Here is a 12,830-nt window from a genome sequence, read left to right on the forward strand (position 1 = left end):
TATTCACAACGCGACGGTAGCATGCGATAGTCAAATGGCTGCGCAAAACTTAGCACGACGCCGCAAAAATGCAAAACGCGAATGCAAAAAATCATGCAATGAGACCAATCGCGGTACAAAAAGTAGCAAAAACCAGCCACAGGCTTGCAAATACCACGTGTCTGGTGGGAAAATGCCCCATAAAAACCACAGAAACAACACACCAGAAACAAGCCAAAGCACGTAGCAACATGGATGCACCCTGACCAAGCGCAGAGGCCAACGCGAACCCCACAACCACCACAGACCACCAGCAAGGAACAACGGGGACGGCCGAGGAGAAGAGGGAGAGGAAGACGGGGTGCAGTCTGCAGCAAAACGAGATCAGAGTCACGGAGGTGACAGAACACTACCCTCAACTGACACACAAATAGACCACAAGTAGACCACCTGGAATTCAGTCACAGTGCCGAGGAGGCCAATTGAGGAGGCCAAGAGACACTGGCATGATGTGATAACCTAAACCAGGCACAAACCCGCTGCCAACAGGAAGGCTGCAGTCCTGCGCCACAGGAGGAGCTGGAGGAAACCGAGGCCACAGTCATCATTGTGGAGACGGTGGAAGGAGTAGGGAGTACGGACACAGCTCGAGAGAACCTGACACAACATCAACAGGGTGAGTGACGACCAGGGACTGGGGGGATGGGGGGAGATGGGCACAATGGCACACATGCACAACGAGGTGTGGCACACTGCACACCCACAATTACCCTGGATCATGTCCCTCATCCTCTTGGCCCACTGCAGCACACACACATAGCAAGAACAGCACACCCACATTGACGACAACGTGGTACAAAGCCAACACAGCAGAAGAGAGGATGCAACTGGCTCCGCACATGCACAGAAGCATGCCTACTACATCTGACTGAGCAGGAAACTGTGAAATAGAAATGTACGTGTACGACCTCACATCCGTCATGTAGTCCAAATGTACACTGTCCCGCAGCAGTCTTCAGCACCTCCCAAACAGTCACAATGTACATTGTCATACAATCTGCATGTCAACCAGAACAATGAGCCAACATACATGTCAACACAATGTCAACATGCATCTCCCCTTCACACTGCAGAGTGGCATACAACACCTCCAGCAGAGCACAGAAGACAACACATCTGTGATGCCGGAGAGGATCACCACATCTTCGAGACTGACGCCCTACAACAGCCCATGGACATCCCACGCAACCCACCACCAGGACCCGGGCAGCCAAGCTACTCAGAGGAGAACACAGAGCCTGTAACAGACCACACAGCAGGAAGCACCCGCAAGCACAGCTGGCTCACGACACTTCACCCACCGACACATGGCACCCCAATGCCATGTGTCAGCACGCCAAAAGGAGGTGGCCGAACAGGTGTGGGTGAGGTCCGAACCCATGGAAGGCGAACTAGATCACATACGTTAGTGTCTATTACCCTTCAGGGACCACCTACACCCCACAAAGGAGACCCACACTGCCATAGAGACACATGCAGATGCACATTCATAGTTCACAACCACGCCCAGGGGCACGCAATTAGCAGTCACACACCCATGTTGGCTCTGCATACGACGGCCCAGGCCACTCCCCTTATGAATTGAGTGGGTGACGACAAAGCTACATGTCCAGGCTCTAACCTGCTGCCTGCGGTGACATGTCTGTATCCGCTGTACACATGAGCCCTCATGCATACAACAAGACCACAGGGACACATGAAGATATTATGCTGAACTGGCTACGGACACGTGCGCCCGGCCCCTTTATTGGCAGGGCACATGTACAGTGATGCCTGTGCTGGATGTGTGTGGGGTGAGTGTAAGCCAGCACGCACGGAGTGCTTGGTGCTGGCAACCACTTGAGCATTGGACACCAGTGCAACAGAAACTGAAAACACCTGCATAACAGAGTCAACTTCTGAGCAACATGGAGGGAGCCAGAGAAAGTTCAGAGGACACCCAACATGCAAACAGAAGTGTCCGTGAGTTGCAGTGCACTGAGGGTGGGGCACTACAGCTGAGCACGCTCATGTGAAGGAAAAGTCTTGGATTGTGTCCCTTCGAGATATTCCTGATGCAGATGCAGTGGGGTATGTTAGACCTGCATCAACTTCCTCATCAACATCCCAGGTCTCCCACACTGCTTGAGGTGACATTGCTGCGCAACCTCTCCACAGCCCAAAACTCAATCAGTAACGGACGATGGCTTCTTGCGGTGCACTGAGTCAGTGGCACCTGGAGTGCCGAGCAAGGTATCAGTCTGATGATGGCATCCATGATAGGTGTGAGCAACTCCGTAAGTCTGTCTGGACCACTGTTTTGACTCTGGCAGATGGCGGATGGAGGTGGTCCTGGTGCTGGTGGCGTGTGCCTCCTGCAGTGATGCGACGTCCGGGCCGGTCAGGACTCGATTTAATGTGTGAGCCCTGGTGGCCCGCAGTTGAGGCCGGAGGCAGCGGTCAGCGCAGGGCCACAGACACATGGCGTTGATGACCCTAAGGCCATCGCCTCAGAGGCCATCCAATATCTCAGAAGAAGGGGTCCCAGACCTGACAAGCATAGAGTTAGTGGCCCCGGATGCACAGCAGCCGGCACAGGCACCCTGACACGGGACGGTGCCTTCCGGTGCACTGAGGTAGGTCCATGCGCAGTGAGCAGATCCTCATCGATGTCGAAGGTGAATGTGGCAGAGGCTTGCAGGGGACAGAGGAAGGTGTCCTCCAGGGCATGATGTAGAAGGTCTGATGTTATCCGGAAGCAGCAAATGATGGAGTGGAAAGCGACAGCCTCATTTTCACCACCAGTTCGGTATCAGCTACATGAGGATGAAAACTAGCCCCTAGTCCATCGACTCAGACGCCACCGATGTACGACCAGAGAGTGTCCATGAATGTCGGGGAACAGACTTAGTGGGACCGGTGCTGAGAGGGGATGCAGTCTGCGATGATGCCGGTACACTGATATGAACTCCGCCATCGCTAAATCAAGACTCTGTGACCCACTGGACCACAGTGTAGGCCGGAGTCAGCGGTCAGCAGTGACCCAAACCCACCTGTTGTGGCTCACAATGCACAGAGTTAGTGACACCAGGGCAGTTGTCGGAAGTGTTTGATCACCTCCGTAACGATGATCATATTCCCTCCGGACAGCAACGCGTCATCCTCGTATGCATCTCCTTGCATGCGATGATATGTATTCTGGCTTTGAATAATCGATGTTCAGTTCCAGTTCTGTGACCTACTCATGCGCAGCATAGGCCGAGGGCAGTAGTCCGTGTAGGCCCACAGACACGTGTGGTTGTAATGCTCTGCACAGACTTGGTGGCACCACATCGAAGGGAGTATAGTGACATGAACTCTGCCTTAAATAATGTTCACTGCCATGGTGTAATCAAGACTCAGTTTCAAATGTGTGACCTACTTGACCGTGGTGTAGGCCGGAGGCGGCAGTAGAGTATGTCAACGAGAAAGGACTAAAGCGGGCCTGTGTCTTGGAGGCAGTGATGGTCCGAGGAGGCTGCCAAGGTCTGGGCCTGGGTCTTGGAGCTTGCGCAGCCACGTGGTGGGCACTCCTTGACACACACCGGTGTCGGAAGGTGACCAGTGTGATCTGGCTGCGCAGGGGTGGGCCTGACTGGTTCGGGGTCCAGCGAGCCGGGGTATGGCAGGCGCACAGGATCGCAGGCTTCGTAGCGTGGTGAGAGGTGCCGCCCTGGCAGAGACGTTGGGCTATCCAGAAAAGGACCACGCCCCGGGCTACGTGCTTTTTATTCACACCCCTATGCTGGCCTGGCGTACGCCGGGCCATCCCACTCCGCTCACGCTTACGGGGGGGCGTAACACGCAACATTTCCACGAACTCCCCCACTGGCTGGGGTGACATGGTTGCGCCCACTGTCCACTACACTCCATACACCAGGGGTGTATTTCGCCATGGATATTGGTGTGTTTGGCATACTGCGGTCTGTCCAGCACATTTCCGCCTCTCTTGGCATTTTGTACTTTCCCAATCATGGTTCTCCTGCATCCTTAACACATGCCTGATTGCCACCTCTCACCACATTCGGCTATTGTGTGGCTTGGGTGCCATGCCATTGATGGCTCATGTTCACGGCTTGCCCAGGTTACCATAGTGAGTTGTTCTGTTGTGTGTGGTGGGTTGGCATGTTGTTTTGCATGTTGGTTGTGATTTTGTGACGTGTGCATTGCCAGAGTTGTGAGTTGTATGGTTGTGGAGTTGAGGTGAGTGGGGTGTTCATTTGGAACTTGCCAAGGGGCTGTACATTTCCCTTGGTACCATCCTGGGAACGCTGGTTGCTCATGGACTGTCAGAGGATGAAGGAATCATGCACACTGGCTGGGAATTTGGAGGCGACATTGGTTGAGGTTCACCGGTGTTCGGATGTTGCCTGCACATTGATGTGAGATGTGTGCTTTCTGTTGTGGTGATTGTGTGCTGTGTCACCAGGGGGCACAGGTAGGACATGTGTGCTGTGGATTGCCCCAAACATGTGCGTGCATCCAGCTATGGCGTATAGTCCTTGCTTGGTCTCCAGCGGATCCTGCGCATTGTGTGGACTTATAGGGACTGGGATACAAGGCGGATGGTGATGTCCAGGACAGGTGTGAGGGACATGGGTGTGGTTGGCTGTGTGACTCCTCCGACTCTGGTGGGTGTTGGTTGGGGGCTACCAGGGGCCAACTGGTGCAGCACATCCAGCAGCTTTGTGTGGGTTGGGATGTTGGTTGTCCACTGTGTTGGTGCCATCGGCCTGTTGGGCATTGTTTGTCAGGATGCGTACGATGGATGTCCTTTTGAGCCTGTAGTGGGCAATGACATTGTCAGGTGTTGGGTCTGTGAGGTTGGTGCGTTTCCTGGGGCTCCGCTGTCTTTGTCTGCACTGCCTCTGTGGTGGTCCGGGGGGGTTCCAGGTGGGGGTTGGGGTCCTGGGGTGGTGGTGCTGGGTGTTATTGCCTTCTTGGGTGTCCGGGCCGCATGGCCAGTGGCTCCATGGCATCTGTTGCCCTTCCGATGTGACTGTGGGCTGGGCTCCCTTTTTGTGGTGCAGGCTGTTGTCCGACTTTGCACCAGGTCAGAGCAGGTGTTATTATCCTGCTGCTAACGCGCCTTATTGCCTGTTTTGTGCTCTTATCGCAGTTCTGGATGGTCGTTGTGAATGTTGTGGTGTGGTGTTGTCGCGACTTTTGACATGGGATCGCCTACCCTGCATCTCATTAGCGATAGTTGCGGGGGTCATCTGTGGCGATGTTTTTTGCGGCTGCTCTCATGGGTAAACTGGTGCTGTGGGATGTTAACACCAGCTTGTGATTGGGGCGATAAGTTTATCGCAACTTGGCTGCAATAAAGTGCCGTTAACTCGGCGATAGATCCTTGTGGATATGCCCCATCGTGTTTTACGAGAATAGCTATGAAATAGAAGAAATATATCACAGAACTGTTTTTTTAACATTTTCTAACATCGTACAATGAATGGCGCCTAGAGTAGTGCAAAACTGTCAGACACATTCTCCCTCTCTATTACAAAACACTCTGATGTCTCTCAAATATGACACCCCCCTGTTAAATAGAGTATAAGCAGCCTATACCTTATTTGTACTAAAACTGGAGTCTCTAAAATTGAATCTTGAGTGAGGTACGCTTTGGGCCACAGATAAAACATAGAACACATACATGTATATGAGAGATTTCCCTGAACGCCAAAAACCTTCACACTACTGGCGATAAAGGAGTTTCCATATGTATATAACACTGCACAAAAAAAGAAGCAGAGAACTCTGGGTACATTTCAGGTTGGCTTGGATGGCATTTTAATAATCCAAAGCTGTAATACTGTGCCTGGAGTGGTAAATGGCTTTTGTCATTTTACAACTCATCATGGATGGCACTATGCTCATCCTATGCTTGAAGACTTTGCTGTAGAAATGGCAAAAGAGTGCTGTAGGGTGTTCTATACAGGAGCTGCCCTTCACCTAAAATTGGAAACTACCCAGAGTTCTCTGCTTCTTTTTTGCATAATTTATACGGCACTCTATGCCTGCAAGGGTAGCATATATATATGTCTTTTTTGAGGTTGCAAATGGGCCGATTCGCAGAATGGGCCCGTTTGCGAATGCAAAAAGGCCTTTTGTTATATATGAAAGGCTTTGTATTCGCAGTTTAGATAATCACAATTTTTTGCGATTACCTAAATTGCGAATGCAAATGGGGAATAGCAATTTAGAAATCCCTAATACACATGTAAGAAGTCTATCCTAAATGCAAATTGTGCATTTAGGAAACTCTAATTACCATCTACTTCAAGTTGATGGTAAGCATGTGCGAATTTTGAAAAATGCACAAAAATGAATTTTTCAAAGCACCATGTTGCGCACAAATGCCCAAACAAGTGCACAATTTAAATTTTGAGGGTGCTTCAGGGGGACCTCATGACCCCGGGCACCCTTGGCTTTGCATTCGCTAAGTTGCGATTGCCAAGTAGGTTATCGCAAATTAGCTAAAGCAGAACCATTTGTACCTATGGGCTTTTGGCCCACTGGAACGAATGGAGTCATGTTACCCAATAGCGATTAGCTATTTAACGAATCGCTATTAGGTAATATCAAGGAATCGCAAAATCTTTGGTGATTCCTACATACATAGCATTTTGTAATTCCCAAATATCAATTTGGGAAAAAAAAACTATTTGAGAATCGCAAAATGCTCTTTGATACATCTGGCCCTATAACTCGTACCCTCACCATGCACAGTCTTGTCATCATTGATGTCATTTCAGACGTTTTAGTGATGTTATTTATGATGTCATAGAACATGTCATGAATGATGTAATATGTGAGATAATTAGTAGTGCATGGCGAGGGCGTTAGTTATAGCACTTTAGGGCACCTTCACTACTTCATCACTTTGCTGTGTCCATCTTCTTTATCCCTGTCCTAACAAAGCAAGATGTGCCCTGCTCGACAGACAGCATTCACCTAAATTAACCCTAAATCAAATTTGTCAATGAGTACACCTGGTCACTCCCTCATTGGTGCTAAAAAAAGACCACCCCTAACAAGCATCAATTTTTTTTCTGTCTTGAGCGACAAATAAGATGGCTATTCCCTATATTGTAAGTACATTTGTGCTCTTTACTACCCTGGTAAAATTGCCCCAGTCAGTCAGGGGACATTCCTGCTGCTTTTACTTTACTGCCCCAGCAGCTGTGCTCTCACCATAAAAGTTCACATTCCATACCAGACCTTTCATCCTTAGGGTGGTCTTCACCCAAATCTTGTGCCTGCTTACCTCCTGCTTTTGCTGATTCCTTATGTTGGCCTTAGGACTCTGAGCACTTTATCACTGCTGACCAGTGCTAAAGTGCATTTTCTTCCTCCCCTAAACACGGTATCATTGGTGTATACCCAATCGGCATATGTAATTTACTTGTAAGTCCTTTGTAAATGCTACTAGTCGTTCTGCAGCACTCATTATGCCTCCCACTCAAGTACACTTGACCTTTGGCCTGTCACTGCAAGGCATGTGTACTCTGTGTCATACCTTAAACTCCCCTTGTATTACACCTAAGTCACCACTGAGGTAGGCCTTATGTAACCCATTGGGCAGGGTGCTGTGTAAATAAAAAGTAGGGCATGTACTTTTAAGTTTTACATGTCCTAGTAGTGGCAAACATCCAAATTTAGTTTACACTACTGCGAGGCCTACTCCTCTCATAGGTTAACAGTGCAAATTCCTTAAAATAACTTTAAGCTATAATTCCTGATTAGAAAGGAGTATCTGGGTCATGTTTTATATCATTGGAATTGCAATGATAAATATTCTTTACTAGTAAAGTTGGATTTAACATTACTATTTTAGAAATGCTACTTTTAGAAAGTGGGGATTTCTCTGCTCTTACTGCTCTGTGTGCCTTAAGCCTGTCTCCAATACACTTCCGGGGTGGGTGACAGCAACACTTTGTGCATTTCCTCTAGACAGCCACAAACACAAGAAGGTTAGGTGTGTCTCAGTACTCATCTCATCTTTCATCTGCATTCTGATGGCTCTTCCTGAGCAGGAAGGGAGGACAGGGCTCACACGTCTGAATAGGTAGTGGTCTGACTCCAAACAAAGGGCTGATTACCACCCACCTATTACCTGGAGCCAGGATTGTGATAGAAAGGATATTTTATTTTTATGATGTTTATTGGTTTTCAAAGCAGAAACAGATCATCAATATCATCAAAAAACAATACAGTCATCAAACAACTAACGAACAGCATGTGATTGCCTTATTCCCTGAATCATCAACTGTTTAGACACTTATGATATGTACTGACAACAACATTGCAAAGAAGATTCATACATAAGGCTATCAGACATTGTTCCTTGGTGATACTGCCTGGTCTTGTGCCTGAAGATACTGTCTTAAAGGTTCCCAGATGTCTTTAGGTCTTGAGGAGGATGGCAACTCCTCCACATAAAGTTTGTGGTTTTCCTTACAATAGACCAAATCCTTTAGCCAGTGCTCTGGTCGCGGGGTCTGAATGCTTTCCCAGGTTATTGCCACCCGCCATTTCGCAAGTAACAGCACAATTCTGACAAATTTGCCTATTGCTTCCTTTAGCTGTGGAATACTACTCAATAAGCAGATCTTCGGTGTACATTGTACAGGGACCCTTGACGACATATCTTGAATATGCTGTACTACCTCAGCCCAGTACTCAGACACCCGCTTGCAAGCCCACGCCAGGTGGCAGAAATCCACATCCGGCTGCACACATATTTTACACCTTCTGTGATCTCTTAGTCCACATTTATGTAGTCGTAGCGGAGTGTGGTAAACCTGATGGATATATGTGAAATTAATGATTCGGAAATTACCATTGGGGGTGAGGGCACTGGTGAGTTTACAGCAGTGTTCCCATTACATGGGCGTTAGCGGTGGAGTGAGTCTATCATTCCATCGGGCAAAGCTTTTATCGTCTCTGTGTACTTTATCTGCTCTCGCTGACCTGTACAATTTAGTTATTAGTTTGTGATGTGTGGGAGTGACAAGGAGCAACTGCAAGGTTTGCAGCATAGGCAGCTCAGCAGGAAACGTGCTATAATGCGCCTGTATCGCCAGCTTTAGTCTGTGAAAGATGAACCTAAAAAGCCGTAATGGGTTGGGAATATATAGGACCTCCCCTGCTGTGGGAAAGCTACCATTCGGAAACACATCTTGCATTGTGTCTATACCTGCCTGTTGCAAAGAATGCATCGCACCACTTTCCAGCATCATCGAAAGTGCAGCATGATGTGCCAGGAGGAGCGCTGGGGCACCAAGTGGAAGTTTTGCCGCCAGCTTGCCGATAGATTGCCAAGCAGCAAAGGTGGTGTCTATCACGTTTATTTCGTGTTTGGGCGTGCCTCTATGTGTGTGTGTTAATATGTACTTTAGAGGGATCGGATGTGCATCCCAATCTTCCACCGCAACATGTGGGATGAAATCGTGATGGCTGTACCATTAGCAGGCATACAAGTGCATATCTGGCAAACAGAAGCCAAACTTATCATAATCCAATATAATTGTGTCCCAACTGTGGAAATATGGATTTTTCTGGTCAGTTATGTCCCCTATCTTGGACCCCAACGGTTCTATATGCATGTTACAAGTACATGTATGTTCCCTCCCGTTCCAGTTCTGAAGACGCAAACACATGTGCGTCCACCGTCAACATGTCCTCTGTCAGGTCCGCCATGAATGGGCTGGATATTCGATCCCTAAGTATGAAAGGCCACCGACTTTATATGGCTCAGTTACTCCATTTTGCAGTTCAGGCGAGTAGGCCCCGATTCTGCCATCAAGCTTTCCCTTGCTCTCTGCCTCTGACAGCTTCAGCTTGAGCTCGCATCTGTACCCGTGAACTTTGTCCTACTCCCTGTGCGGCTAACGGTGCCTGCCTCGGCCGGTTTTGCCTGCCTGCCAAGAAACCGTATTTCACCTTCGAGTTATCTGCTTCGTTCCTCAGCCGATGCATTCCTGTCTAGTAGTTTAGGTAAACATTTCCTTCCGCTACCAAGCAAAGGGCCCGGCCTCTCTGTCCTCATGAAAGTAAGTCATAGCCCTGTTACCATGGAAGGTTTCTGCCCCTTGCATCTCATATAGACACTTAGACGCTTGTACACGCACGCACAGTCAGTATAGAATAGATTCTGTCCGAGAGTCCTCCCTTTGTGGATAACATAGTTCTTTAAACATAGGATGTTAGATATGATTTGGGATTAGGTTGACTTGACCCCCCAGACTTCTTGTCTCCACATGTAGAGCTAAATGTCAAGTCCCCTTCACCCCCTAGCTGCACGTCAATCACACGTCATGCTGCTGCGCGCGCATCTATGCCAAGTATAATCTTATAGATCCACCTATATATGATATCATAACCAATTATGTTCCTTTTTACTCCTTATTACGCCCATTTTCGGTTACGCATGTGAATCGTCATTCTTCTTATCAATTGTTACGCCTTCTGCATTCGTTTCATTGTAATGTACATTCTATAAAAATGATTGTCTGTCAATAAAATATTGTACTTCACTTCCTGAACCCCCGTGGTGACGGAACCTGAAGGCCGCGACTCGAGTCGGCCATTTTTGGAATAAAGCCCATTCCGAAACCTCTTATACCACGGATTCTGCCTCTTATTTTACTGAGCTATGTTTTTTCCTAGATTCCGTATTAAATTCAGTCCCGGTAATTAAATTATTTACCACATGAATGGCGCCCGAATAGGGACACTTTCTCATCTCACGCGCCGGTGGTGCGTTGCAGGCCCGGTCTCCTGCCACAGCTGGACGGACCATAACGCGTACCAGCAGGATTTCCTGTAACTCCCTCCGGTCAAGCGGGGGCGACTGAGGCTGCGATCAACCCAGACGAGGCGGTGAGAAGTGCGAAGTATCCCGACCAGAGCCTAGCTGAGAGAGCAAGATCCGAGGTATACAGAGGCCCACCAGATTTCGAAGTCCCGATGTCCAGAGAGTTCGATACCAGCAGTGTCCGAAGTTGTTGAGTCGAGTCCAGTCCAGTCCCGCTCCGAGGCTTTCCGTTTCCGAAGCTACCCGGTGAGTACCATTACTGGGGAGGCATTCTGACGTGCACATAGGTTGTGCCGGTCAAGACGGGTTTGGGTACACAAATCCGGTCTGCACTGTTTCAGCAGTGTATCTGTACTGTTTAGCAGTATATCTAGTATATCAAGTATATAAATTCAGAATAAATCAGTTAGAGTCGAGTATTATGTTTTAGTGTTTAAGTTTTCCTTAGACCGTCATCATTATTGATTGTTCAGGTAAATGTTAAATGTTAAATGTTAAATGTTTTAAGTACGTTCTGCATATTGTGGTGTGAATGACTGTTCATTATCGTGTTTACTGTATTAAGTTTGTTCAAAATCAAGTATCAGATCAGTTCTCAATATGCCGCTCTTTTCGAAACTAAGACAGATCACTACAAGAAAAGGGGTACTCGAAGAAGCCGTTCCTATTCCTCCTAGGGACACTCCAGGGTACTTCATGTATCATAAACATGGCTTAGACGCTATATTATTTCTTGATTTATGGGTAGACTACACCAAGGAATTACCAGAAAGTCAGAGGTGGCCCACAGCGGGAACCTGGGATGCAGAGTGCATCATGAAAGTAGAGGAAGAGTTATGGAAAAGGAAAGTCAGACAGTCACAGAAAGACGCCGTTGAGTTATGGCGTAAAGAATCTCATAGACGTACAGAAAAAGCACTCCGACAGGAAGAAAAGAATAAAGAGAGTTCAAATAAAGTTCAAGAAAATGTATTAATTGAAGAAGGTATCCGAGCGAAATCAGAACAAGTAGACAGACAAAGACATGCCCTTATGAATGGTATGTATCCCCTTCTGGCCGAAGGATTACCTAAGGCTACTCCAGAAATACCGAAAGACTTGCCACCCCCATTATTCCCAATAAAGGTACATCCTAAGGGGCATCCTAGAACCGCAGAAGATGTTTTTCTTTCCTCATATTTAGATGACGCAGCTCCCGAGTATGCAAATTCCGGCCCACATAGACCGCCTGCCAGGGAGGTTCAACGCCAAGATCCAGTACCCGTATCCCTACAGCAACAGATCGTGTCACAAGTTCCGGCAAGCACATCTGTTTCTGCATCTGTTCCTACAGCTACTTCTATAGCTGTGTCCACACCTATAGTTGCTGTATCACGTTCAACGAATCCTTTCACGCCCGACACCCCAGATGGGGCTACGGGAGGTGCTAGCAATATTTTTTCTACGCCACCCAGAATAAATAAACTTACCTTTCAAGAGTCAGCACATTCACGTACCCCCAAACTCATAAATGCCCGTACGCTTAAGGAACTTCTTGTAGATTGTAGATATGACCCTGTGCCCGGCAAAGAGGACGAAATGACCCTGGCATCATTGCGTATCAGACGAGCCGCAGTGTATTTAGGGAAGTTACCAGGAATGACTGCGCATCTAGATAATATATATCATTTTGTCCAAACAGGGCGAGATTCAGAATGTATTAACAGAGCTATGGAATACCAGAAAGTGGAGATACAGGGGGAACTGTTACGTTTCCTCATAAATTGTGTGATCAGAAATCAGGACCGACCGGGGGTAGACCCGGAAGCAATGCAAATTCTTACCAGATGGAGCCAGAATATATCAGAAGGTAGACATGATAAGCAAAATTGTATAATAGCCATGTGCCGAAAGATCCGTAAAGAAATAGAACGCCTACACGAAGAAAGATTAGCGGTAGACCAGTTCGAACGAA

The sequence above is a fragment of the Triturus cristatus genome, chromosome 5_2 (assembly GCF_964204655.1).
Source record: "Triturus cristatus chromosome 5_2, aTriCri1.1, whole genome shotgun sequence".
Classification (NCBI taxonomy): Eukaryota; Metazoa; Chordata; class Amphibia; order Caudata; family Salamandridae; genus Triturus; species Triturus cristatus.